The following is a 25,846-nucleotide window of genomic DNA, read 5'->3' as shown; positions in this document are numbered from 1 at the left end:
TTGGTTTAGGCCCACCCAAGTGCAGAAAGACCAGCTGCACTCTTCAGAAAGCACTGGAAGCACATGAGCTCTCCTTCAATCAAGACTGGTGAATTTATTAGCATATGTGAGGTGGTGTGGGAGCTTCACTGGTGGAAAATAACATAGCCGGGGAAGGGGGGTTGATTAGCAGCGTGCCTTGGCTCAGGAGCTGGTTACTCAAGGTGTTGCATTAGTTAAATATTCATCCAGGCAGATGACCATCTGAGGTGCTCTCTATCATATTGCTCTTGAAATAGTAAATCCAGAACTCTGAAACACTCACCTCTTCTGATGGTTTAAAGACAACTGAGTGTAGACTAGCAAATAAGGTGTGTGCTAAGAGTGTAGTAGTCTCAAGGAAATCCTCAATTTTCTTCATGATGAGAGAATGAATGTTTTGGAAAGTCACAAAGGGTTTTATATTACTATTTTTCTGTGAAATAAATGTATCTTTAAATGTTCATGTAAAATGTGTTTGCTATTTTTACACAGTGCTGATAACGTGAGAAAAGGAAAAAACTTATGTTTTCCTGAAAATTCTGTCTTGAACCATTTCAGTCGCCCAGCACACTGCTGAGAATCAAATACAGAATTCTCTGCCTGTGAAAGTGGAAAAGGAAGAAGCTGCTTTGCAGTCTTGTTTGAGTGTGTTTTTGCAGTGACACAGGTGGGCACTGGGGGACAGCATGAAGTCACAGAGGGTCTCTGTGAAGGAGCAGGATCATGGCACCTGTACACAGAAATGTATTTTATATCATAATTTCTGCTGTAGTTTCAGGGTATCTTGTAGAGATCGAAGATGAACTTCATCTCATTTCATCTTTAAACATCCATAATCACCTTCAATTAATCACCTTAAATTCCCTTTACAATAAATTGAGAGTAGAACATTGGTAACATTGCTCCAGGCAGGGCAGTCAAAGAACACATGCAAAGCAAGGTTTGTAGGTTTAGGCTATAAATTTCATCAAGGAAACTAAAAGTCTTACAAGAAGTACATCTAACTTCCAGGGGAAAATGTGTATCTTCAAGTCTAGTATAGAAGCAGCAGCCTTGAAAACTAAAAGCAAATTTGGCCCTGCTAGTTCTTCTGAAGAAAAATGTGCATGTTTGAACTGAAGTAATATCCATGGGAAACGTGGTGTCAAAGCTGATCTACCCTATTTTAGATGAGTTTCAGGGTAAGATGCATTAAACCCAGGACATCAGTTATTTTAATGACTGGATCCACAATTAGGGAAGATATTGTTGGAGTATTCAGAGAAACAGATGAGTGCCATCCTAAAATGAAGTTAATTTTTAAGGCACTGTTCTGATATTTTTTTGAGCATGGCTGTTTCCTTTCACCTGGAGATTTCCAGCCCTGTTACTGAAGTTAATATAGAGATAAATCCTGCTCCAAACATATTCAGGAAAGTATTTGCTAGGAATTTTAATAAAACAAATTTTAACTGATTTTTATAAAAATTACTGTAGCACTTCTCTCTGATAGATGATGTTAGCATTATGGGAATCATAGAATTTGTCATAGCATCAAGAAATCATACAAACAGAAAAAGACTTGTCCAGGATCCAGAGGGACAGTGTCTGCAAAACTGCCTTGAGAGCTTGGAGAAGAAACAGCTCAAAAAGTTCCCCCCAAAAAGAACAGACTCTTATGCAGTTTTGCTGGCAACAGCTTTCATTGTTCTTTTTGATTTTATTGCAATTTAAAGGTTTTGTCCTAAGTCCACTAGGTAGATTTTCCAAAGTATTCAAGCACTTCAAGATGCAAGTAAGTCCCTCAGTTCTTATTTCATTGTGAGTGGAAACATCACTGGCTGCTGGTGTTTGTTCTTAAGTGTCTAAAATACTTTAAAAACCTGCGAGTAAATTCTGCCCATCCAGATACTCTGTCACCAGAGGAATATTGAAATTCAGCCTTCTTCAGGAATTGAAGATTATATGACAGTGAAACTGACTCCTGAATGCAGGCAGCTGCTGAAGAACAGGTACTTCACACTTAGCTTTCAAATTTTGGCAGTAGTTCAGAAAAGTACTTTAATACATGCTTGAATCCCATTAAAAGTTCAATGAAAGTTAAATGTGTTCTTAAGTGTGATCCTTAATAGGAGCCGTCCTTTCCTGGAGCCTTTCAGTTGGAGAAGAACCCAACCTGGAAAACAGAAGAGAGAAAACACCAACAAAACTTCTGAAAAAAAACAGTCAAGTCCTTTTCATTACATGGTTTTCAATTTTTCACTATAATCTGTGTGTAAAAATGGCAACAAGTTGTGTTTTTCATGAGTGTTTTCAAAAATCTCTGTTGACATAGGTAATTTCCACATGGAAAAGCTGAATTTCTGAGAGGAAGATAATTTCTGTTGACCCTAAGAAGTATGTAAGTTGGTTTTGTTGTGGTGATAAGACATATATATTCTTGTCCTGTGTGCTTCTCTCTTTACCACATCCATAGCTATATTTTTATTTAATTCATAGTATATTCAAGTAATGAATTTTATTCATTGAAGTCTTTGAATAGTGCAAACCAGAGACAGACTAAAGCTAACTAGGACCCACACGAATCAAACTCTTGTCTCTGCTGCAAATTTCAGACATTTGCAAATGGAAGAAAGTTGTCCCCCCAGCTGAAAGGGCTGCCCATTTGCATATTTGGAAAGGATGTGGTGGCCTAAGAAAAAAATTAATAGCCTTCTGATGCTGAGTGAGGAAGTTCACTTGCTTGAAATTTGCTGTTTCCCATAGAAATTACATTATTTTACTGTTAATTACTGTTTTTTGTCATTTTGGGCTCAATCTCTGTTACAGAACTGAAGCAGTAATTTCTGTTTTCGCTGAGGGCTTGAATTGAAATTTGATTTTATATATTGGGCAGAGGATGCCTCAAGAAGGGACCCTGGATTTACAGCTTTCCTATGGCACAAATTGCAGTCTAATATCCTTTAATTTGTTTGTTTCCTGGAGGAGGGGAAAAAAAAGCAAAAAAACATGTACAAAATATGCTAAAGCCAACAAAGTCTCAGGAAAAAACCTCCTCCTCAGCTTCTGCAGTACTGATATAAGAAATTGATTCAGCTGGTGTAAATCCGTGACCTCTGCGAGGGCTCCGACTCACTGCCTGTGTCATTACTCGATTTCCAATGGAAAGAGAGGGCATGACAAGAACTATTTGCAGCCATTTCCAGTCAGTGCTTATGATAGCTCTAACCTCAGGGTCAGGGATTAGTGTGTTTCGCAGTTTAATTCATTGACTATCTGGCCCCAACTCTAGAAAGAAGGGAAGCACGGGAAAGGCAGAGAGGCAGCACAATTCCAAGCAGCATAATTCAGTGCTTGTGGCACAGTTGGCTATTTACCTTTCAGATGGACAAAGTGCAGTCAAGAGACATTTTCTGTGTTGTAGACTGATGAGTCCTGAACCTTGTCACACAGGGTAGGTGGCCTAATGTTTACTTAATGTCTATGTCTTTGCTAAATTTTCTATCCAGCCTCCGTGTGTTTAGACATCAGCCGTGGGTGTATGTTTGAGGCGTTGTACTTATTACTCACACTATTTTTGGTTTTTTAATAGAAGTTGTAACCGTGGTTCTAACCAAACATTTCAGCATCCAAATCATCCTTTGGTCTGCTGACATTGTTAAAAAACCAAACAAAAACCAAACAAACCAAAATCATTAAACCTTTTTCCCCCCAGAGATTTACATCATAATTCAGTTAAAGAATGCCAACCCATCCAGAGTAGTTGTGTATTCCCCAAACACTGCATATGTGGCTTCAGAAATTTACTGGCTTTGCTTTCCACAAGTAAAATACATCATCCAAGTAGTTTATGTCCTCTTCCTCCTGATATTGTGACCGTCTTGAATGTAAAAGAAATCTTGATTTAGATTTGTATTTGCTTCATGGTTCATTCACTCAGCCATCCAGATCTGTCATATATCATCATCTATATTCGTTGTTGGAATCATTAACTTGCATGAGATAGAGAAGTTCCCAGAGATATGCAACACTCACACAACCAATAAATTTAATACAGGAAAAGACCAAAAGTCTGAGAAATAAAATCCACTTCAGACAATACTGATAATATATATCTTCCTGACAGGTGCTCTGGGGTAAATACAAGCCTTGCTAACTTTTTTGGAGTCATTTATTGAAGGATCCTCCTCTGATTTATGTATATAAATAAAATAACTATAAAAGATAATAACTATAATATGATGCCTTGTGTATACTCCACACACTGTGTTATTACACGTATGTATTCCAAACCAAGGACTGCAAAATTGATCAGTTTAAGGCATACTTTGAATAAATTAAAAATACTCTACCAAACAATGTATTTTTGGATTAGGATGATAAGAAACTGAAGTCTAATGTTACAGTCGTACTTTTAATCTTCTTTCTTTAATTATGTGTTAATGAGTTTAGCCAACATAGATGAAAAGACTGAGCAACACAGTCATAAGGATAAAAAAGAATACTAAGGAGAGGTTTTCTCCTGCAAGAAAATAAGTATATGATCATAGATCTAACTACAGAGTACATATAACTCCAAAATTTTGCCACTGAAAGCTATGACTTCTTTGAAAACTGCCTCACATTTTTACTCATTTGAGTTTAAAATATGGCATTTATATTTAAAAAATTAAGAACTTTTATCTTGCAACTAACTAGAATTTCTCAGTTCTCCTCTGCTGAGGTCAGATTTTTAGAATCTCATCTAGACACTGATTTTTTTCTTTTTTTTTTTTTTTTTAATTTCAGTATATAATTTTCCTCCTTTCATCACATTCTTCCTTATATTCTTCTGTCCTCATTGCTGATAGCTGTCTCCTGGCTGGCCATAGGAATTTCCTTGGTTTCTGAGGAATTTCTTTTCACTGGAAGCAAACCTTCTTCAAATACATTTCTTATGCCCATGCTGTTGAGAGCTTCAGTAAAAAAATATCACCACACCTGGATTCCTGCAGCATCCTACTGGTTCTTCTTCACCCTGGTCTTTGGAGTTGGAGGTCCCACAGTTACTCCTTTGGAGGTACCATTTTTATGCAGTTCATGTCCTGGGCATCCCTGGGGTGCAGATGCCACTCCCATAACCTCAGACCAGGCAAATAGAATGTGGTGGGTCTTCTTCTGGTTCCTCTCAGAAATTGCTTTTTTGAAAACTCTTAATTTTCTACAGAATTTGAAATTTAAAAACCACTAAGGACAGATATGGTTGCCCTATTTGAATAGAGCATTTAGAATAACCATGAAAAATTAAAGAGCAATTTTAATTAAAAAAAAAAAAAGTAAAAATAAAAATCTTTATATTGAAAGAGAAAGCATCTTAGTGGTGGAGAGCATTTGTTAGATAAGTTTAAAGGTTTTCTTTCCAGTTAGAGAAATTTTAACTGCATAAAGAGATATATGATGTCATTTCTTTCACAGCAAAGTTCAGAGTGTAATAACATGAACAATTTGCTCACTTTTTAACTGCATGTTAATTAGTGGGAATTTAGTGAGCTGCACAGAAATGAAATTCTCAGAAAATATTTGAACAGCCAGCCAGTAATCTTTACAGCTGTGGATTACAGCATCATATTTTAGAGGTTACACTTAAAGCCATTTTCTCTATTTTTCTCCATATTTTTTGTTTGCAGAAAGTTATAGCAATGTTTAATAGAAAATTTTTAGTATGAGCTGAAAAATCCCTAAAATACTTCAATTTTCGAACAGACCTGCGAGTTATGGCCTTATAATGGTGCATTGAAAAAAAATGTGTTCTGAGTGCACAAAAAAAATAGTATGGTTTGCATGTCTTTCTCTTAGGAATTTGCTCCCTACCCTGAGACCAAGTTAAGTCATTTATTACTGTACAGTTGCACACAACCTTTTAGCCCACAGTCAGTCAAGATATCGACACACTTTGTACATTCTGTGTCCACTGGGACCAAAAAAAGCTGTGGCATCCCACTGCTGCCATGTCTTGTCTCCATGGAATGAGAGTTTCCAGTGGCTCAGCTCATTTCCAGACCTAAGAGCTTTCTTGCTCTTAAAACTCAGAAATGTCAACAATGGGTAAATCTAACATCTGGGACCTCTTCGCTTCCACTGTAGAGTCACTGTGGTGCTCAGAAAGGAGCATTCAGCAAAGCATACCCACTCTCTGGAAATTAATATCATAAATACTAAATTGGGCAAAAAAGTGTAATTTTACTTAAGGGTACTTGTACAAAGGTTTAAATTATACAGAAAAGTGCTTGGTGAAGTATAGTGCACTTGGCATGTTTTATTGTTTTAATATGTTTTTAATAGTACATTTTTACCATTTTTCTTCTCATTCACCGAGTTATTATTAGGTAACTGCAATTAATAATTTAAAGGGGCTTATTCTGGCTTTTAGTACATTTATATGAGTCCCATGGCAGTAATGAGAGTTTAAAACATACAGCATACCCTTTTATCTGGGTTATAACATGAATCTTGTGGCATTGTCCATAGAATTTTAGATAGGAATTTTCCACATTAGCTTTGCATTTGTGCTATGTATGTTTTGGGGTTTGTAATCCTTTTCCTCAGATAGAAACCATAGTCTCAAGAGAATGGGCTACACCAGCTTTTTCTGTCTGAAACTTTCCAGTATTTCTCCCTCTGGCTCATTTCCCAGGACTGGCAGAGCTGGATCCTGGGCAGACTGGCTTCCACAACCTGCAGACACCATGGGTCTCCACATCACCCCAGCACATCTCTGCAGGGGCACCAAAGGGAAGGAGAGCTTTATCCACCCAGCCCTTAGGAGCTCTGCCTGAGTTTGGCCTCAACTTCACCACCCCAGTGGCTCAAAGACGTTCAGCTGGTGTTGAAAGGTGTATGAAGAATTTATGTTTAGAAGCAGAGCACTCAGGTATGAGCTGTTTCTGAAGCTTCAGCCTCACTTGTCTTTACAGGGAGGTCCAGTTAGGTCACTTCTAATTAAATGTGAAATGTGGGTCAGCTTTGTGACAGTGAGGACAACGAAGGAGTTTAGGCTTTTGCTCTTGTTCCAAGTTGAAATGACAGAACCAGCATTGCTTAAATTACAAATTAAGATTTTTTTTCCTACTCAGTGGCCGACTTCAGCCTTGTTCTTTAATCTTTTACACACATATTATTTTAGCCTAACATAATAGCTGCACTACATGTTTAGTTTCGTGTGCAAGAGATACTCATAGATGAATCTTGTGAAGGTCATAGAGGAATATATCTACAGTAGGTCATACAGGACTCAGGTTCTCAGGGAAATTATCACTTCTGCTGCCACCACACATCGCATACACACCTTTTGTGGATGTTTCATTCTTTGGAAACTACACAATCAAGAGGTGATAATCCCATATTGCTTGCACCTACAGTATCCACCAAGATCTGAGAATTATTGAGAGTGTTTCAGGAAGACCATTTGTGAAGTTTTATCTTGTGGTTCCCTAAAGATTAAAGATCCTATTGTGATTTTATATGACTGAGTAGTAAAAACATGCTACACAACAGAAATATTTTATAGTATCATCCTCTATCTATATTTGGACAATCTTCAAGCCACACTAGCAATTTTTATGGTAGCCCCAGATGTCAGATTTTTCACGGCTCAGAGATAAAAGCCTTATTTTTTGATCTTTTTTTCTCTCTTTTCACAACATCTCACTAGCAGGACTTCAAGTAAAGTACTTTAGTCCCAGAAAAGAAAACCAAAACATCACAGGGTGCTCTTGTATTCCTTTTGCCTTTTAACAGTATACATAGTAAGGAACAGTGGATAAATTGTAAATCCTGGTAAACAAAGAATATGTATGCTGCTTTGAAGCTTGCAAGCAAATTCAGTATTAATAAAATGTTAATATTTGTTCTGAACATATGGCCAGCTTCCCTTTTCTGTGAATTTACAGGTTTCAGGAATATCCTACACTCTCCATGGAACAGAATAATGGCTTAATTGTTCTTGCAAATGACAGCTTTACTTGGCTGTGAGTTTATGAGGCAGTAAATTTGCCTCATAACTTGCAGTGTTTACCCAACACATCTCTGTGATGCTGTGAACTATTTATTATTAAGCATGTGAAGGGAAGTGAAATGATCATATAGGCATTCAAAGGAGTCTTATTTTGAGGAAAGAATCTATTCTTCCATCAGGGTCAAAGTCTCTCATTCTCTTCCCAGTTCCTTTCAAATACAGGTTCATTGATGTCACTATTCTTACAGTGATGCAAGAGGTCAGATGGAGATGGCTGAATAGCTTGTATAACTAAGAAATATTCAATTTAATCTATAGGCTAGGTACTTTTAGTCATACATGGAGGTGATGCTCAAGGAAAGAGTGGATTAATATGAATGACTGTTCTGAATTGTTCTGAAGAGCCTTATAACCAAATCACAGATTTATGGATTATATCTATCTATCTATCTATCTATCTATCTATCTATCTATCTATCTATCTATCTATACACACATATATATACACATATACGTACGTGTATGTATGTATTTATATAACAAAACCAGGATTCCCCTGAATTCATCTATGTTTCCAGTAACATGGAACTTGCTGAATGAAAGAGCCTTAAAGATCAAATATTTTCTGAATGAGATATGATGCCTTTTATTTTATATATTTTACCCTTAAATGTGATTTTTTTTCACACTTGTAACATTGAAATTTTTTAACCATTGTAGTTTTTAGGCTGTTTTTATAATGGTTGCAAGTATGCAATATCATACATAACTTCAGTGGCAATAATTTAATGGGCTGGTACCTAAGTTCTGTAAAAATACACATCTGTTCTCAGATTAATTAATTGTATGCAATGCATTGTATGCACTGCATGGTTAGTCATTCTTAATGGTTCTAGTGTATGCTAATGCTAAATAAAGTATGTTAATCCATCCTGTGAAGTCTGGCTTCCCCTTGATGTATACAAGCAATGACTCCTAACATTTGTGAGAGCTAAGCCTTATTTATTGTTAACTGGGAAATAAATAGTTCAGTGACAAGGAAGTCCTCATTGTCAGTAAAGCAGTTTTGCATGAGAGCAAACAAACAAGTAAAATCAAAATAAAACCATTTCCCCTTTTAAATGCTTTAATCTTTCAGTGACATTTGTCCCTATAGCCCAGTTTCTGTACACTGGTATAGATACTGTAGGTATATTCCTGGAACAAAAACCAGGTGTGAATATTATCAGTGCTCTGCATGAAGATAAGAAGTGTGGTTTTGTTGTCATCTCAGACCCTGAAACAGGCTGATCATAGGAATTTCAGAAACCTGTTTCACACCAGCATTATTATTAATTTTCTAGAGCTCCTATCTTTTAAGTGGTGTCTCTAGGAACTTAAAAGAAGTTAGTCAGGTCCCTTTAAAAATGCTGCATTGCCTGTTGAAGTATGATATTCAGGAAGCTGGGGACAATGAGGTTTTTCTTGATTTTAAATACTCTGGATTATTATTTGTTTTAAGTTTCTTTAATTTCGTCATTCAGTTTTATTGCAGGTAACATGTTCTTTGCACAGTGATACCTCGCTGAACATTTGCTTCATTATCTTTCATTGCTCATGCATTGACTTTCTGGTTTTAGAGCAAACTGTGATCAGTTAAAGAGAGGGAAAGAAGGGTGAAGATTGCAGCTGGGGGTGGCAATGAATATTTTCCAGCATGCTTTCCTCTAGCAGTACATAGACCAAGCTTTGCTCAAAATTTGTATTTTTATTCTTTTATCTACCCTGAATAGGTTAGAGGTGATTCACAAGTGCTTGTTCAAGTGCAGGCAGTGTGGGATGGCTGGTTGCTCACCTGCTTGCAGGTGAATTGTTTGGTAACTCAGGATTTCCCGTGTCTCAGAGAATAATGCACCCTAAATAACTCACCCTAGGTTAAAGCTTAGGATCTTTCAAATAAGACCCTGCAGAAATGTATGTAGCTTAGGTTAAATCTGACTTCCTTTCCAAAAAACAGATGATTTCCTCCTGATCAGAATTATGGCAATCAACAAGCATTGACTGATACAGAGAAAGCAAAGGAAAATTTCTGAATAGCCAGAGAATGTCACAGCATGATTTGAAAACCTCTTTATAGAGGGATGCATCCTGATATTTTAATTATCCTATCTGGTAATGTAATCAAAAGCTAATTATGAATCATAGTTATTTTCAATGATACACTGTGGAAAAGAACAGAGGGTGAAAAATGAGGACAAAACAAATCATAGTCTCATCTGCTAAATCTCTGATTGAGCTGTCCTTCTGATCAATGTAGACTGCTGACTGCCAGCTTTTTCTTTCAGTGCTGTCATTCTCATTGTATGGTTATTTGTCTACTTCATCTAATAAGGGGTTATTCCTAAATTTAGGGGGAAATTTATGGACAAATTGGACTGAATCACATTGAGTGGCTGCTTCTACAGTATGCATTTCAGCTGTACTCACAAACATGTCCCAACTGCTGTTGCTATTTTGTACAGCTTCAACTTCTTTTGCCCAGGAATTAACAGCAACAAAGCAGGGAAATCTTTATTCTCTATTCCATGACCTCTTCTCTGTAGATCCTGCGTATTTGTTTCTGCTTTATCCAGCAATCACCAAGTTCAGTGCACTAAATCTGCAATCCAACACAAATGTGCGTGTCTTGAGTACTGGTGTTTGCATCCCTCATGGGGAGCAGGTTCTGTGTGAGATTTAGCACGCAGTGTGCAAAGGATGGCATCACCTCACTCGGCGAGGCTCACTGTCCTTGTGAAATTTGTGCCTGCATCAGCTGCAAAAAGAAAAGCAGCTGCCTTTTATCAGTGTGTCTGCATACTGTAAACAATTTTAGATGAAACCTTTATACTTTCACATGTTTTTTGAAACAATCCTTTTTTTTTTTGTTTTCCATTGACAATTTGCCAAACTATTTTTTTTTTGCCTTGTTAGTAATCCACGGTTGCTGGTAGTTCAAATCAAATAGACAACCATAAAATATATCTGAGAGACATAAATCCTAGTGCAAAAACCTTTTTCCTCCTTGTCCAGCATAAAAAGGAGATATGGTATAAGAATTTTCTTAATGAAATCTGGCCAGCTAATTATCCATTAGCTCATCTGTGCATTCCAGGAGAAAAAAAAAAAAAGAAAAAAAAAGTTTGGGTAATGCATACACCTGAAAACATATGAATAGTGATTTTCTAGTCTTTACTTTTCTTCTGTTGTAGAATTGTGGTCAGAACTTGCAAATGGACAGTGCAAATGGACTCTAGCTTTCTGTTACCATGAAACCCCTGATACTACCCTCTAGAATTATAGGTATTGTCTAACACAAGGCAAATTTTGAAATGCATTCCACATCGTTGTCAGCAGAGACAATATTCTTTTTATTGAAATATTAAAGGAATATTTTTGTTCCAGGGAAGAGAATATTATTTTCTGATATTAAGTAGGCTTTGAGGCACGTTTCTGATTCAAAAAATATTGCAGTCTATGACAGTGATAAATGTATGGCAGTCAGAGCTCATGGTTTACCTCAAGCACAGAATGAACACTGGACAAAAAAACAACAACAAAAAAGAAAACAGGAGTTTTGTCTCTCAGGTGCCTCTTTAAGCATGAAGATGATGATGACCTGTCCTATACTCAAGTTTCCAAAGAGCAGAAATGAAAAATATGTATTCTGATAGTTCTATTACTTTTATACTCCACTTTTTATTTCTATTACTTTTTAATTCTGTTTCCTTGGACTCAGGTTGAACTTGTAAACCACTTACAGAAAAATTCATGTCCAAAATTTTTAATGGCAGGTTGCTGAATTCTCATTCAACAGTTTTTCTCAGAAAAAAATGATCTTTTGCTTGCCATAGACTGAAAAAATGAATTATAACAGATAATATTTTTAAAAAGTGGTATTGGTTAAGATTTCCCAGACCTTATATGAATAGGTCAATATCCTTATATAAATATGTAATTTTTAAGTTGTTATAAGCTTCAAGTCTGTCCTCTTCAAGACAAAATTCTTCTTGGAAATGTATGACATTTATTCTATTTGGAATTAATCTCCTTTATGTTGCACAGATTTTGAATATTTCACTTCCTCTGCTGTTTTTCAAGTAATGTGTTTTGGTACAAAATACTTGCATAATTTAGGTTACTTATTTTATGGATTTTTCTTTTCTTTTCTTTTCTTTTCTTTTCTTTTCTTTTCTTTTCTTTTCTTTTCTTTTCTTTTCTTTTCTTTTCTTTTCTTTTCTTTTCTTTTCTTTTCTTTTCTTTTCTTTAATTCTGAAGCTAGGATATAAAAACAATCACTTAAATTAGTGACACTTATAAATAGCTGTGGATGAGTTCCTTCCTTCTACATTATAGAAATAGAAAACCCATGCAATAGAACCCATATGGGAACAGCTCAATGCCTGGTGCCTGCTACTTCTTCCTTACACATTTTGTTTCACATGTTGGCATCCTTTCATTAGATTATGAAAACTTTGATTCCCTGGCACTTAGATTGAGAAACTGATTTTTACAACGCAAACATCAAGGTCATGATACTTCAGGCATTTTTGGACATGTCTTCAGTCAAGTATGGATTTTAAACTTCACTCAACTGTCTTGGTGCTTATTGACATCCTTTCTGCCTGTTCCAATGACAGGCAGCTGGTATCATATTTCTGTAATTCTTTCATCATTAAAGAATCACAGAGGCTCAGGGATATCTCCTCACTCTGGGGAGGCATAAGCACAACCTTAGTCCATGTAGAGAAGTAAGACAAATATTAGAAGTGCACAGATCCACAAGTTGTGACTTCTTCTTTGAAATCTTCTTGGAGTAACAGAGAACATTCCCCTGCCTTAGGGTAAAATCTATTACTAAATTAAAAAAATTATGTTCCTACAAAAAGATACATCCAGGGGCGTCTAGCATGTGAATATTAACACATGAACAGATAGATGTATATGAATTTATGTGCATAAGTGCATCTGGCTAACTCTGTACTGTGGAAACCCAGGGCACTGGGAATATTTCTCTGTCTGCTCTGGGGTGCCCTGACCCCCAGGGCAGCACTGACTTTGACCCTCACTCATGGAGAAAGTTTCCCAGACTTCGAGACAGACAACATTCCACAAAAGTGTGAAATAGATTATAGAGAGAAGTGTAGGTGTATCACTTGGTGAGAAATTCAGGTTTTGGGATTTTTAGTATGTTGTGGATGGAAGCAAGATGGAGGGCATAGGGTGTCATCCTGGGTTTCTTCTTCATGCTTCTTCTTCCTTCTTCTCCATGGGTTTGGGTGATGTTTTGTAATTGGGCAGAAAAGTCTGCATTGTGGGCTTCCAGGGATCAGTTATTGGGTTAAAAGGGAAAATAATCCAGGTGTCCGCTCTTAATTGGATAGTTAAGTCTTAAAAGACCCTGTAACAAGAGATTGTTGGCCATTTTGTGCCTTGCTGCTGAACTCATGGTTGTGAGACTGTTTTACTGATAAGAAATAATAAACAGCTGAGTCCTAACATGAAACTACCATCTCCAGTGCCTTCAATTCAGACCCAGAGAAACCGATACTGTACCTTCCTGGGACAAGTTTAAAAAGGAAAAATTCTTTTAAGTTTTAATAATAATAATCTCACCAGATTCTTGATCAGACCCAAAGAAGTTTACAAAAAGCCAGTGTACTTAATCCCTCTGTTTCTGGAGTGAGGAAAACCATTGATGGTGCCATTTTTTTAAGCGTGCGTTGATTCATTCGGCGCCACGTGTGCGACAGCCTCGCTGTTATGTAACGATCTGCCCACACCACCACACGTACCTTCCCATCTTGCCTGCCTCTCTCATCAGCCTCGCAATTAAAGTCTGGGCTGATCCCTCCTGGCAGCTCACCATCTGCAAAACGGGAAGAGCTGGCTTTGTTGTGATTTCACACTTCTCTTGATTAGGCCCGCTTCTGCCTGAGAGCCACCAGGAAGGCGGCGGCTGCGGCCGCGCGTTCCGCGGGGACAGACACGCGGAGAGGCCACAGTGGCAGGGAGCAATCTGGAGCACACAACGGTGCTGTCCGAAGCTGTTAGCTGCTTTTACACTTTCAGAGCTGCATGTTATGAAATCAGTGGTCTGGTTTCAAGGCAGACAGGTCTGCCTTCCTAGAGGGAGTCGTGCATATTGTTTTATGTATGACCTTGCAGCCCGTTTCTGGGGAGATAAATGCAACAGGAAGGGTGAAGCTAGCTAAAGTTCTGCAAGCAGAAGAAAGTTTTTTAAGTGACAGTGGTCAGAAAATAAAATTCCTTTTCATTGCTGGTGTTCTTGTATATCACTTTCCCCTTCTCTGGCTGCAAGACCACAGAAAGCAGTTTATTAAGTATTACGGTCAATGATCTGTCACTGCTACTTCTTGAGATTGGCAGCACTCAGAAGTGCTCCCTGTGAAAGTTTTTTCAAACCTTTTCACAGTCAAATCACACTTTTTATAGGATGGTAAGAAGCTATTACGGTCATTCTGCTTGCCCTGTTCCTTCGTATGAACCTCAGTAGGTAACCATAAAATTCCCCCTTCTATGTCACAACTCTATAAGTGATAACTCTGCCTGGAGAGAGCTATTGTTTTTTTCAATTAAAGACACTGTGAAGTGAAATGAATATGGCCTCATTGTAGAAATGGCTCCATTTATTTCCAGTATAAAAAAAAAATATATATACTGCATTTCTTGTTTAAATTTTATGTGGTTGTCTAATATATACATAATCCTCTTTTTTAGAATATGTAAACTAATAAACTTTTGATTTGCTTCATTTCTCTGACAATAAACTTCCCTCAGCTGGACATGATTGTGACAATTTCTTCTTTTCTCAGCTTGTTTTAACATTTTCTCCTTTTACTGTGAATCTCCTTGGCTGAGTTCTTCCTGATCATCATGAGATTTTCCCAAGGGAGCAAGAGGATTCCTTTTTAACAATACAATTTATATAGCGATTTTTCAAAATTAATGCACTAGAGTAACTCATTAATCCATTTTTGTCTTTTGAGAAGACCCTGGCTACCCACAGTCTTTTTCTGGATCTCTGTCTCAGCCCATCAGACTACAGACCAATTTCAGGGAGACTGAATGCAGAAACAGTATTTTTCATATCAAGAATATGGTTTTGTTTCAAATACGTGGAAAGCCTGAAGTTGTGGCTGAGAAGCCCATAGAGCTCTGATTTTCCATTATAGTATGGTCTCAAGACATTTTTAAGTCTCAAGTTATTTCCAAAGTTGCCAGGGCATTACTGCCATCCAGCAGTTTGCCATCTTCTTTTACATTAATTTCTGATATTACCTGGAACTGTGGATTTCCCTGTGCATGCAATCCTTTTATGACTCTAGCACATATTTAATATTTGATGTTTCTATCATTACTAGCACTGCTTTGAAGGCTGCTGGGGATTACACCCTTCAAATGTTAGTACAGCAAGTTTCCCATTTGAGTTGAAAGAATTATTTTTGTGTGGATCAAAGTTTACTGACACACCACAGAAAATGTTTCAGAAAAAGAGCTGGAAATGACACTGTGATCTGGAGACTAGATTTGACATTAATAACTGGTAGTTTTCATTTTGACACCATTTTTAAAAGGCATGATAATGTGAAACATTTTAATTAGATAAAATTGAAATATAATTTGATGAGTGTATATGAATATGGTAAATAGATGTGATCAGTGTTCTGTAGTGATTCATTATTGAGTTATGCCATGTAAAACAAGCATAATAACTCACATTGAACAAGCATTTTTAAACAGTTGCATTTTTTTCAATCTTGTACTCAAGCCACTGTTTTCCTCTTGAATTCCAGTAAATTCTTTATAAAGGTATTTGTGAGCTATTTGTGTGCACATCCACATATTAGTGGAGAGATGCTCATCCTGATAACAAAAATATGTACTCATATAGTAGTCATCTGGAGATAAACTGACATATGCCCCAAATACTTGGCTTATTGGAGCCATTCTTGTTAAAAAAGCAAAATTTCCAAGTGTTTACTGATAATAACATCTATGCACCCACAAGACTGCGACTGTAATTTGAGAGTCGCTTCTTATGTTCAAGGTGCCTTTATTAATTTGGAGGCTGACTGAGGAAAGTTGTCACTTTTAACTTCAGCAATTAACAAATAATTTAGGACCATGAACAGGGATAACTTTCATCAGGACACTCGTATATAAAAATACAAAAGCAGAACATTTTTTCTTATCACACCTCTAAATAGCTGGTGGAATAAATGACTTTTGAAATACACTTTGCACTTGTGCCTTCATTATTTTTTGTCAATGTGAGAAAGCATCAGGAACTCTCCTAATGCCAAAATTTAGTCTCGATTTTAGGGTTTTTAATTAATTCATATTCTCAGCACAGAAGAATCTATGCCAGAAATAAAAAACAAAACAAAACAAACAAACAAAAAAACCCAAACAAACAAAAACCGCAAACCAACCAAACAAAAAACCCACAAAAACACCACAAAGAGGAGAAAAATTATTTTTAAATGCAAGCCCCAACAAAACAGTGTTTTTAGTAGGGTGGAAAAGAAGGGATGATTCCACAACAGGGCAAAGCTCAGTCATGTGGGTTTTTCATTATATGAAATTTTCATCATTGCTTAACAGGGTTATTTGTCTGAAAGAAATATCCAAGAGAAGATCTGGATATTTTTTTGGTTGTCTTTTTTTCAGATTTAGAAAGGATTGATGCAAGAGAGAAACAATTTATAAACCTTCTGCAGGTTTAAAAACTGACATGGGCTTGATTTTCAAGCCGTATAATATAAGCTGATTGAGATAACATAACTGTGTTTTACTTTTCAGTTGTAATGAAGAGAAAGGATTTAGAAGCAGTTCTGGCATTTCTTTAATATTTTCCAGAGCCACTTAATCTTTCCTGTAATATAATCACTGCCTACTTTCCTGCTGAACAGATTTGCTTTACTCTCACTACGTCATAGAAAACTTGAGTCTTTTAGGGATAACAGATACACCATGAGTTCAGTGGCATTTCTGTTTAAGGTGGAACCTAGATATTTGCTCAGGATACAGAATCCTGTGTCAGGGCCATACGGAGACACCCACCACACTGGTGGTCCTTAGCCTGTGAAAGATTTCTTTCATCACTTTTGATTTCAGCACAGTTAAAGCCTATTTGGTAGATTGTGTCTGTCCTGAAACTGAACAATTGAAGACTCAAATTCTGATTGTTTCTCCCTGAGTCTTACAGCAGATCTGGCTCTTAAACAGTTTGGGTTTTTTAGGGTTTTTTTTAGCAATGAACATTGATTGTACGCTTCACTAGGTGCATCTGTGTGAGAAAACAACTGATTTCCATAACTGCTGCACTCATAGGAGTAGTGTAGCAGCTGGGGTGGAGCTGCTGGTGAGGATGGGTGCAGAAATAATGCTCACAAAAAAATGATTAGTTGAGAAACTGAATATAAAGACTCCTAAAATAGCCAAAGCTAGGAGGAAGTTTCAAGGTCCAGGCAGAAGAACAAGGACAAGACTTTGCAATCCATGAACCGAAGCAAGAGACAGAAGCAGCATTAAAGATGAGAAAGAAAGCTAAATTGGAAAAAGGAACTTAGGACAGCAGGAAGGAACTGGGCACAGCTGGGTAAAAACACAGGGCAGGAGGGGATATCATAATGTTCACTCTAGAGGAACAAGCAGGAACAGGAAATCAGTAGGTGTCTGGTCCAGGGATAGCAGTATCTCCTCCTGAAAATCTTGCTTCCCCTAATTTATCAGAACTGTAATGATATGACTTTCAAATTATGAGGTTCCCCCCAACTTCAGATGTGTGTCTGTAAATACTATCCATTCATTTTTCAGATGCATTGTGAAAATGATATAATTAATATTTATGAAGCAATCAGAATATTCTTTGAGTCTGAGTTTTTTGAGTCTGAAACGTTATACTGAAAAGCACCACAAAAATAACTGTGGGAAAAGCAATGTCAGTTATCAGGGCTGGATTTGATGTAGTAAATAAAGCACTTCAAACAAGGCGAGCACAAAATATTGACTACTTGCTCAGTAAGTGAGCCACATCCATATTGTGCCCTAAGGCAGGCATTCTGTTGGAAAAGCAGTGTGTGCTCGTGTAATTAAAGAGGATCTCATAATACACCCAAACAAAGGGTTCAGATAAAACTGGCACTCCAGACTTCACTCTGGCATTTCATAACTCTGGAGATCTTGACTTTACAGCTCTAAAAATGCCCATTTATAACATTCATGGACACTGCACACAGTGAAGCATCTGGATGCCTGGTGTGGTTGCAGCTCCCCATGGCTTCTCCTTAAAGAAGTGCCTGAGCTATGGAATTAGTTTCAAAAGTCTTGTGAGCCTGAAATTAATTGGCACAGTTCTTCTATATATAATAGGGAGGCCTCTTAAGTTTTCTGACCCATCTTTGGAGTAGATCAGCAAAACTTAGCAGATTAGCACCCATTTGAACTACCTACTTGTTTTTATTTTAATAGTCTGCAAGTATGGTAATAAAATCCCTTGTAAAACTAAATATTAATACACATTTTTATATGTACTAAAACTATCCAATTTAAATAAATAAGGAAAAAAAGAATGAAAGTCTGGACTGGAAGTCTGGAAAACGTGGGTGTTTACATTGTGTACTCTTTTGCTTTGTGCTAATGAGATTCCCAGGAAATTATTTTCTTGACATTTTAATGTAAAGACCACATGACCTCTAGCATTAGTTATTTCCATGAGCTAGTTAGCAAGTGAGTCCTTCAGGGCTTATGATGTCTAAAAGTAAATTAATCCTCTGAGTTTTATATGATTGCTGGATAATATTTTTGCTTGGCTATTAGTTGTGGAAAAGCTGTTCTTCTCTAGTTTTCACAGGAAAAGGTTTAAAACACCTCTGCAACCCTACTGGCCTTGTGATCAACTTGAAATTAAACATAAGGACCATCTCTTGACAGAAAGACTTTAATGTCTGCTCGCTGAAACTCACTAAAGCAACAGAGCACCACACAAGCTAGCAGCGTATGTTGATTTCTTTTTGCAATTTTTATAAAACATAACAGCAGAAGAATTGAGATAATACAGCGGGAAAAATATGAGTGGATTGGAAAAGCTTTATTTTGTATATAATTTTTTCTGTATCTGACAGTAAAAGCAACATTGTCACTTTTATGCTCTGATAAAACAATGATTTACTCATACGAATTGTAGGAGACAGAGTAAAGAAAGAAAAAAGCCATAGTTGCAAGAAATTGTGACAAATGCTGAAAGATGCATTAAATGCTGTAAAGAAATATGTGCCTTGGAATGTCTGGATGATAATGTATTCCTTGTGATCCCTGTCAAAATTCTCTGGATGGTCTGTTGTCAGAGTCTGGGGCGTTTGGGGGAGTTCATTTTTCATCCTAGCCAGTAATTTATGAGCATTTTTTAGCTCATCTTATGTGAAGAATCTTATGCCAGTGTTCAAATGGATGCAACAGAGCCTTGCCCTCTACAGTATCCTTTGAGAACAAGCACGCAAATGTCACTGGTTCAATTCTGTATTGTGCCTGTATTCTTTCTGTAGAGTCTTGCTTAACTCTTACTGACTGTGCTCCTTTTTTGCTGATTTTTTTTCTTCATACAACTTTGCAGTACTTTTAGACAGCAATGGCAAAACTTTGCTAAAAGCCCTGACTTCCAGGAACAGCTGGTAGGAAAAATGATGGCTCAGTGGGTCAGAGATGGGAGGATAAGGACCACCTGGATTCCAGTTTGCTGATTCAATTCTCACCCAGCTTGATTGCATTGGAAAGATATTGCTGTCTGTGGACTCTTTGACTTGTGTACAGCAACTTAATACACTCCAACCACTACTGAGTTTTCATGCTACACCAGAGACTGCTATATTCAGAATTAATTGGAAGTTTTGGAAGGCTGGCCAAAGCTGTGAAGAAAATAAGCTATTCCTTAAACCCAGCAATTAGAAAAGGCCCAGTTGTTGCCTAATGGCACATTGCTGGTGGGGAAATAAGCATAAAATAAATGAGATTATTATTTTGTTACCTTGTATAGTTGGATTATTGTAAAAATTCTGTTAGCTTTTGTTCTCATAGTACCATGCTCTCAGTTGGGATCCAGACTCTCTCTCCAAGCACCATCAACTCTGAATGTCTGTACCCTACTGAAGATCTCCTATGAAAGGAATCAGTTTCCATCCTTCCAATTTATTTTCCCATGTTTCTTTTCCTATCTGCTATTTGCCCCTCAAGAAACTATAGCTTCTGATAGCTCATTTTGCACCTACTGCTCAGGGAAACATCTCCTGTAGGGTAACCCTGACTTTTCCCTTCAAGTAGAACCTTGAAGGAGACTCCTAACAGGTAAGAGTAAAGTTGCACAACTATTTCAGCTTCAAGACATTTATGTAATATTCCAGGTTGTTCTGCACATTGGTGCAGATATAATTCTTGCTGCTGCACTTTGACAGTCACTATTGCACAGGTGGGGCAGCTCTTGGCTACCACAGTTAAAGAAGAGGTAGAGTGCAAGAGAATTAATGCAAGAAACCCTGACCCATGAACACTCTCAGGAAGAGGAAAAATGCACTACCATTCATCAGCTACATTGATAACTTGTGAACATTTAATTGGGTAATGCCACAAATACTGTGACAGGCTATCGCAGCAGCTGCAGATATTGGGTTGATTTTTACCAGCCATTGAAATCACTGCATGATCACTGCATCATGTTCCCTTTCACTTTATCCTGTTTTCCTCTCCCACCTCATTGCTGACCCTGTATTTGTTGTCCATCTCCTCAAATATCCTTGTGGCGACAAGAACACTCAATAACAGAAAATATGAAGCCTCACAGCAATACAGATATATCCTTGTTCTCTTTCCTTCCTTCTCCATGTGTCCATTGGTACTCTGTTTCACTGGAAGTACAAACAGGACCAGTTCCAAGGCTATGCCAAACACAAAATATGGGCAATGACTGCTGCTTGTGCTGCAGGAAGGAAAGGGATGCTTTTCACTGCTCTTCTCTGCATCAGCACAGCTCTCTCTGCAGGGGCCTGTGTATCAGTTTGCACTGGGAAATCAAATGCTTCAAAGCAGTGCTGCCCACAAAAAAAGAAAGCTCACTATTGATGTAACACTGCCTTTAAAGCACAGGTCTGGAAAGTATCCTCCAAGATCATGGTACAATGTTAAGTTCACTGGAGTATGGACATTCCATGCTGTCCTAAGCCTTAAGGGTTAGAAAAAAGTGCACTCAGCCTTTGCTTTTGATCTGACCAGTGCTGCTAGTGATACTTTTGCCACATTAGTACACTGACTAATATCTTCATTAGACTACTCATAAATAATTACAGGTCACTTCTTGTAAAGTCTGTGCTTTTGCACGAAGTGCATTAGTCAGGAATCATTGCTGCTCTGAGACACAGGGCAACAGATGGCTGCAGCAATAGTAGGAATGACTGTCTCTTGCCTCAGCAGCCTGAATGTCTAGCCAGTCAAGAAAATTAGTTTGCTATTCCCTGATTTATTTGAAATTTGCCTATTTCAACTCCAAAATGCACATGAATACTAAATTTTAAACACAGTTCTTAGATTTGTTCATTTGGAAGAAAGGGATTCTTTCCATAAGGAAACACATTATAATTTCCACACCTAACTTATAAAGCTGGACTGATATTGGAAAAAGTGTACCAATACTTAGTCTTTCTCTTTGTTTGCAAAAAAAAAAAGATACTAGAGAGTGCAAAAGGAGTCTGTCTAAGAAGTCATTTGGAAATATTCAAATTTAATATCTTACTCTGGGTTCAAGGCTTAACCCTGAAGTCATATTTGTGTTATTATTTTTTCATGGCCTTATTGAGTTCTGTAGATTTACCTGGGCTTCAGAATGCAGTTTTATAGCTATATCTAATAGAGTATGGGTACCTCCTCTTAATGAAGCCAGACATCTGGGTTTATTGCTGTATTATGACTCCTCAGTTACCACGCCAAGGGGCAGGTGGAAGACACACAAGAAAAAAGATTGGGATTTGGTGAGACAGAAAGCAGCTTCAGTGCATCTTCTGGGGTGCTTCTCATCTGATAAAAAACAAAGTCCCTATAACAACTTCCTCTGCTCCCTGGCCAGGCTTTCCTTCTGATGGTATAAAAGGCTCTAGTTGCTGTCCTTTAATCTTGGAGCATGAAAAATACAAGCCTTCATTTTGTTGCTCCTTGTTCTGAAGCAGATGCCAACTTCACAGCCAGCCTTTCTTAGCATCAGTGTGCTCACAACAGAGACTTTCATTTTTTTCCTTTAGAATTACACTCTTTCTTAAAGCAAACAAACAAACAGACATCTTCAAAGGACTACACAGATCAGCTTGTAGGGAATACATAGTACATAGTGGTAACTGACATTTCCATAGAAGGGAGGCTCATTTTTCATTGAGCTTTCTACAGTGAATAAAACCACACAGAGTCAGAGGTAATTGAACAAGGAATGCCAGCTTTTCACAGTTTTTCCCAGGTGTAATAACAATACATATCGTGGAGAGAAGGCCTGATAGTGTTAAATGTCCAGACAGCTCACCAGAAAAGATTCATCGCATTGTGACATCTTGATTCACAAGGTAAGAACAACCCATAAAGAAGAAGATATAATTTGTCCCTGCCTCCGTGTTTGCTTATCCTAACATCTTTAATCCCATACAGCTTCCATGCAAAATGCCAAGGCAGCACAGCCTGCAACAGCACAAGAGTTTGTGTCAGCTCACTGAGGGAGGGCAGTGTCCCTGCTCCTCCCAAAAGAGAGATCATTTTAACAGGCACATTGAAGCTCAGAAATTCTAAGTTGCAATATAAACAATTGTTATGATTCCCAACCCAGGTGGTGCTGTCAGGGATAAAAACCTGCAGTCATTTGAATGCAGCAGGATAAACACACTAGAACACTAATTTGTTCAGCTACTGTTCCAGCTTGTTACCCAGCTTTGGCAGATATAAGTGCTTAATTACAGTAGTGATGTCCACAAGTATCACAGAAGATGGTTTATCAGGTGTTTATAATGTGAACAAACATCAGGCTGAAGTACAATAAGCGACAACTCAGCCCTCTAAAATTATGCGCACAATATTGTCAGAACACAGTCAGAAAAAAAATATTTTTGATGGGTAAGTTGTGGTATTTTCTGGAGTCCCCCATGGCAGGAAGGAATGAATCTGATTGCATGTTCTTAGAAGGCTAATTTATTATTTTATGATATTATATTATATAAAAGAATGATACTAAAGAATAGTGAAAGGATACTTACAGAAGGCTTAACAAGATACTAATGAAAAACTCCTGACTCTCTCCAGAGCCCAAACACATCTGGCTGTGATTGGTCATTATGTTAAAACAATTCACCTGTTGGATAAACAATCTCCAAACACATTCCAAAGCAGCAAAACACAGGAGAAACAAACAAGATAATATTGTTTTCCTTTTTCTCTGAGGCTTCTCAACTTCCCAGGAGAAGAAATCCTGGCAAGGGGATTTTTCCAGAAAATGTGACAGTGACAGTAAGTGGCAGGTTTCACTGTGGTAGTTGGATTATGGCCAGTTTATGGTGGGACCTATGCAAGACTGGTGGAATCTGTGTGGTTTCTGCTCTGCTCTGCCTCGGCAATTTCTTCAAAGGAAAGAAGACAAGAGGTTGTAAGCCCACAGCCCTTTTGTTTCAGAGAATTCAGAATAAAATCAAATTGTAAATAAAGCACGCTCTGAAGTTTCCAGATGTTTCATGAAGCTCAAGATATTATTGCATTTAATTAGATATTATTGATTATTACATTATTATTTAAAGCTAAGGCACAGGGGTATTTGAGCAGTGACTTTGCCATGGAGATATGACATGGTAGAAGCCTCCCTTCCATTTTTGCACTGAGCTGCACAGTGTCAACACCCTTCAAAAGATCTACTAAATGGTTTTCTCAAAGAGAACAGAGCTGTATTTTATAAATACAGGTAAGCCAGTTCCTCAGTCCCTTCTCTTCTAAGACTTGAACACACTTGTAGGTTGTTAACAGGTTAGAAGGAGAAAATTTATTAATTTAATTTATATATATATATATTTATTTTTATATTATTATTTTAAAAATACTTATTTATTTTAACTATTGTCTTTGGCTGTCCAGGAACAGCGCTCCTTCCATATTATTTTTATCCCCCTCTCCCCAGTTCCCAGTGACAAGTTTTGGTTGCAATTCTTGGTGGAAGAGATTGCAATTTCCCTCCTGCCATCAGCTTGCTGGAAGAGGCTTTGCAGTGCTGCAAGCATTAATACTTTGATTACACAATAGTTTTTGTGTTATCTCACTGTGAACACAAGAAACCGTGGCACAAGTTGGGCAGCATGAATAAGCCGTGGTTAACAAGTCAATACAAGACAACCTGCAAGGCTGCATTTCAACACTTATCAATATATGAGTGTAATGCTTTTGAAATTCATTGGATAGTCATATTTGTCCTTGATTGTCACCAACTTATTAGCTGTTTTCAACTAATTAATTGACATATGAAAAAAAATTAAAAAACCAAAACAAAAACAAGATTTTAAAGTCTGGGAATGAGTAGTACAGCTCAATTTTTCTTTTAATCTGCTGTCATTTTGCTATAACCCAGACAACAAAACATAAAATGTGCGTGCATGTAATTAAAATATTGAAAAATGTATATATTTAGGAGATCTGGGGGAGTGGAGAAGACTGTTTTTCCAATTAAGTATTCTTCTGCAATGTATGAATGCTAGGTGCTGACATGCTTATATATATTAACTTTTTAAATGATGAAATTGATGTAAACTTGTGAAGCAAGACTTTTGTGTAGATTTCAGGGGGAAAAATAAGAACAGTTTTGACTGAGTAAATATACATCACCAAAAAATGGGTGACACTGAAAAGCCCTAGATACCTAATTCACACACTTGGGTGAGGTAATTAAGACTTTGAAAAACCCACTGGCTGCCAATTTGAATTTCAGACAATTTAAAATTCAAGACATCCATTGTAGTTATGATTTGAAATCTTCAGGATGTGGTGTTCTTAATGAACTGATTTTCAAGGTCTGAAAAATCTTAGCCTGTGACAAAAATAGGATTTAAGTGAACTTAAATTGACAGCATTTTACACACAGCTTGGGTACTCATTAAAAGCCAAGCAAATAAAGAGGAAATATTGCTGTATCCATTCTGAGCTGGATTTTGGTACATGCCTGAAAATATAAATTTCAGTACAAGTGGTTTTTTTGTTATTTATCTCTGGCCAGACATGCAGCCCTTTATCAGTTGAGCATTTAATTCTCACTTATACTCTGTTTTCAGAATTATAGATAGCACTTCATAGTCTTTTTGGGTGTCCTCTGAATAGGGGTGAACTCACACACATTGGGTATCCCTTAATCATTGTGAAATGGGGCTTAGGTAAAATTCTCCTGCACTGCAAGTGGCAGTATTTATCGAAGCCATGTTTGCTTTGAAAATGTGTCCAAACCAGGGAACAGCTTATCTCAGGTGAAAGAAGCAGGGCATTTTAAGCTTTGCTAAAAAAAAGGTAATTTTATCATTTAAACCTTCAGCACAGGTGTGAATACAGGTTACATCCTATCACTGCTAAGGACAGAGAAAAGCTCTTTCCACACCATTAGGCTGAAAATGGGGACTGTGGGTAGGGAAAAACCAGTCATATGGCACAGTTTATAGTGCTGCCGTACTCCTATTTCCAGGAGAATAACACTCTTGAAAGAAGGTTTTTTGGGTTTTTTTTACCAGGAGTATTGATATCCTGCAAATTATGATGCACTTATTGTTG

Source organism: Camarhynchus parvulus, chromosome 3 (assembly GCF_901933205.1).
Source record: "Camarhynchus parvulus chromosome 3, STF_HiC, whole genome shotgun sequence".
Taxonomy (NCBI): domain Eukaryota; kingdom Metazoa; phylum Chordata; class Aves; order Passeriformes; family Thraupidae; genus Camarhynchus; species Camarhynchus parvulus.
Note: the sequence above shows the minus strand (reverse complement) of the source record.